This window comes from Neomonachus schauinslandi, chromosome 1, assembly GCF_002201575.2.
Source record: "Neomonachus schauinslandi chromosome 1, ASM220157v2, whole genome shotgun sequence".
Classification (NCBI taxonomy): Eukaryota; Metazoa; Chordata; class Mammalia; order Carnivora; family Phocidae; genus Neomonachus; species Neomonachus schauinslandi.
Window position 1 is genome coordinate 109,114,036 of NC_058403.1, and position 4,294 is coordinate 109,118,329.

The following is a 4,294-nucleotide window of genomic DNA, read 5'->3' on the forward strand; positions in this document are numbered from 1 at the left end:
TTGGTGATTGCTCTGGAGTTTATAAAGTAACATGTAAGGAGGTAAGAGAATGAGCCATGTGGATATTTGAGGGAGAGACACTGAAGACACAGAGACAGCAGAACTTTCACGATGAGGTTGGAGTATTCTAGGGATGTTTGATAAACACAAAGGAAGCCAGAGTGGTTAGCGGTTAGTGCTCCCAGTCTTACTGAGCTAGTGAAGTTATTGGGGAACCTTGAGCAGAATAATATGATCTGACTTTTCATTTTATAAAGATCATTCTATTATATGTTGCAAATTCACTCTAAGGGCATAAAGTGAAAGGGGAGAGATCAGTTAGAAGTCTATTGGACTATTCCCAGCCAAAAAAAAAAAATCTTTAAAAAAAATTGATAGTAGATTAGATCAGGTATTAGCAATGGAATTAAGAATAAAAAAAGGGTCAAATATAGAATATATTTTGGCCAAGAGGATTTAACAATGACATGACAGAAAGAAAGGGACAAAAAATACTGAGTTTTTGATTGTTCATTTTTGTTTTTGCTTTGCTTTTGTTTGGCCTAAATAACTGGAAATATGGAGTTGCCATTTATAAAAATGAGAAAGATGAAGATTGGTGGTTATTTGAGGGAATATCAGAAATTTAAGTTTGAGGTTTTCATTTAGAATCCAACTGGAGGAGCACCTGGGTGGCTTAGTCAGTTAAGCCTCCGACTCGGTTTATGCTCAAGTTACGATCTCATGGGTCCTGGGATCCAGCCCCATGTCAGGCTCTGCAGGGAGTCTGCTTGAAAATCTCTTCCTCTGCCCTTCCCCCGCAGCTCTCTCTCTGGGGTTTCAGTTTATAGATCATTGAAAACCATGAAACTAGATGATATCACCAGAGAAGAAAGTGCGGATAAAAAGAGACCTGAGTCCCAGGACCAGAAGCACTCCACTGAGAAGATCTCAGGGGAAAAGATAGATGGAAAAAAATGTGATTGAGAATGAGAGAGAGATGGAAAATGGGGTGTGTGTGTGTGTGTGTGTGTGCAAGGGAGGATTATGATGACTATAGAACTTAATCTGTATAAGAAATAAAGAGAAATAAGAGCAGAATGAGGAATTTTAAATGCTAGTATAATCCAAGTATTGTAGAAATCGTTAAGTATTGGTGGGAGTGACCTAAAAAGACAGCAGGTTACAGTCAGTAGCCTATTTGATATTGAGATTATAAGGTGTAGTTTTAACAAAAACTACAGTAAGGAAGTAAGGAAGTCTAAGGCATGATAATAAGGAAAAATGGTTTATGCAGAATAGAGGACAAAATCATTAGGGGAAGCACAAGTCAAAGAGGTCCATGTTGCTGGTTGTATTACCTACATAGATTTTGAAATCCCAAATTGTAATACTGAAGTAGTGACCATGAGCTTAAAGTTGAAATTTTTGAAACATGAGAGGCAGTGACTCAGAGGTCAGCAGTTGACTCCATAATGGAAGGGTAATTGGTGATACAGTCTGCTACCATGAGACAGGAGGCCAAAGGAAGACAGAATAGTCTGGCAGCAACAATGATCAAGGAAGACACTTACCACACATTCAGCTACTATGGTATGATTAATGTGGGAAGAAGAATAGAGGAAGTATGGTCCTCAATTAAGTATTGCATCTCAGATGAAAGTTAATGAAAGGCACAGATAAAATCTTCAGGATGTTGCTCGTGATGATCCACAAATTCCAGAAAACACAGTGGAAAGATGATAGAAATTGGGAAGAGGTTGGGAAAAGGACAGAATCAGGGACAGGGAATGACTTACAGAAATTAAGGTGTGGAATGAAGGTGATTGGAAGTGATGACTGATGTGTAGAGAGGGGTAAAGAGCAACTAAAATAGCCAGTCTTAGCAACCTAGGATCCAAGAAGTCATGTGGTAAGGTAGGAACATCTGTAATCATTCATCCTATTTAATGGCATATAAAAACCAAAGTAGAAATCTGGAGGGACTTTTGTACCAGAAATTTAATTTGTGGGAAATAACAGAATTCCTTTGTTGCTGTTTCTTTGTTAGTTATTGCTCCCTACAACTACATCCTCAGGCAGGAATTCTGGGAAAACAGTACAATTAATACCAATTTGCTGCATCATTATTATTTATGTAGTTTTAATAATGTATATTGTGTCATAATTCATGTCCATGTTTAAATGTAGCTTATAATTCCAAATTAAAATTATGTCTCCACCCAGTAATTAACATATATTATTTTTATTGATGGGAAGTTGGCTTAAAGAAGATTAAAGAGTGAGACATTGAGATGCAAGTAAAAAAGAAAAAAGAAAGCCCTCTCAAACTGAGTATACAAATAACCCAATGATGCTCCATTGGAAACCATAGGTATGATTCATTCGTACATCTGTCTCCTGTAATATATGACCCTAAATGTTTCTATTTTTCACACATAATTTAAACCATTTACTCCTATAGAATTTGTGGACTGCCTGTTGCTTATCCATTTCTCACGGTTTTACTTGAAAAAATACTAACTTTGTTCCAGATGATACGCCCAGGTTAAAAAATATGACTCCTCAAGCAACTCTCACAGTGTCCCCGTGAAATGCAGTTTTGTAAAATGAGACATAAAATGAGAAATATATTGGTGAGGCTTCCAGGCCTGCTGTTGTATTTGTTGATAAAAACAGAAATGAAAGTCTGTGGTTTTCCCATCCCAAATGCAACACCCCTTTCTGCCTGATAATAGTTGAGCAGAAAGGTAAAGACTTGATTTCTGGTGGCTGTGAGAAGCCACCATACTAGTCCTAGGCTGCATTCCTCAGTGCTTCCACAAAATTACCAAGATTATATAGCATACAGTCACTATAGTTTATTCTCCATGGTCTAGGTTATAGACTAAATGTTTGTGTCTCCCTATATTTCATATGTTGAAACCCTACCCTTTCATGTGTTGGTATTATGAGGTGGTGCCTTTGGGAGATAATTAGGAATATTGGTGAACCTCATGAATGAGAATAGTGCTCTTATAAGAGTCATGAGAAAGCTTGCTTCCCCTCCCTGCGTTCTGCCAGGTGAGGATGCACTTGCATCTGCAGTCTAGAAGAGGACTCTCACCAGAACTTGACCATGCTGACAACCTGAGCCTCCAGAACATTAAAGAAGTAAATTTCTATTGTTTGTAAGTCACCCAGTCTATGGTATTGTGTTATAGCAGCCCACAGTTCAAGTTCATAACATAGTTCAAGATCACAGTTCAAGAAAAATAATTTAATTTCAGTTTTCCTTCTACTATGCCCATATGGACATAAGAACTTCTAGAGATTCAAATTTTTCAGTTTGGTTTTATTATTTCTTCCATATCCTAAGCTTCATTCACCACTACTACATTGTGGAGCTGTTGTCTCCTACCTCAGTCTCCCTAATTTGTCACAAGAATGGAGCTGCTTTTCCCCAAAGTGCCTACATGTGATATCATTGGCATTAAATTTGGTACCTAGCACAGGAAAAGGCTTGTATTAAGAAATGAATTTTGTAGCAATAGACAAATGGCATTATATTGAGGCAAATACTTTGAAAGACAGTTGGCACATAATTCATATTAATGCCTACAAAACAGCATTTCAAAGCTCTAAATCCATGCCAATTGAGGCTCTGGCATTTCACGAGCTAGATGTGTTTAAAACTTTCTTCTCAATCGTAATAGTTTAAGCAATTAAAAAACTAGGGCTGTTGGGGCGCCTGGGTGGCTCAGTTGTTAAGCATCTGCCTTCAGCTCAGGTCATGATCCCAGGGCCCTGGGATCGAGCTGCGCTGCGCATCAGCCTCCCTGTGCAGAGGGAAGCTTGCTTCTCCCTCTCCCACTCCCCCTGCTTGTGTTCCCTCTTTTGCTGTCTCTCTCTCTCTGTTAAATAAATAAATAAAATCTTAAAAAAAAAAAACTAGGGCTGTTAATTACAGCTATAAGAAATGAATAACAGCAGCAAGAAAAAAATATAGGAAAGTAGATATTTTCTAAGATACAGAAGTAAGTAAACAACATTTAGGATAAGAAAAAAGAATCCCCTGATTTATTTTTTATTTTTTTTAACATTCAAATGACATCATTTAATCTTTAACCCAATGACATAATCAGAAATCTTCTGGACCAGATAGAACAACAGTGTGTTTTAGCTTTTACCCTCATACGTCTTAAGAAAGCCATTGTACAAAGTTAGCAACTACTACAAGAAAGATGAAATATAAATTATTTTTTAATTTAAATTCAATTAATTAACATATAATAGTATTATTGGTTTCAGAGGTAGAGGTCTTATATAATATCCA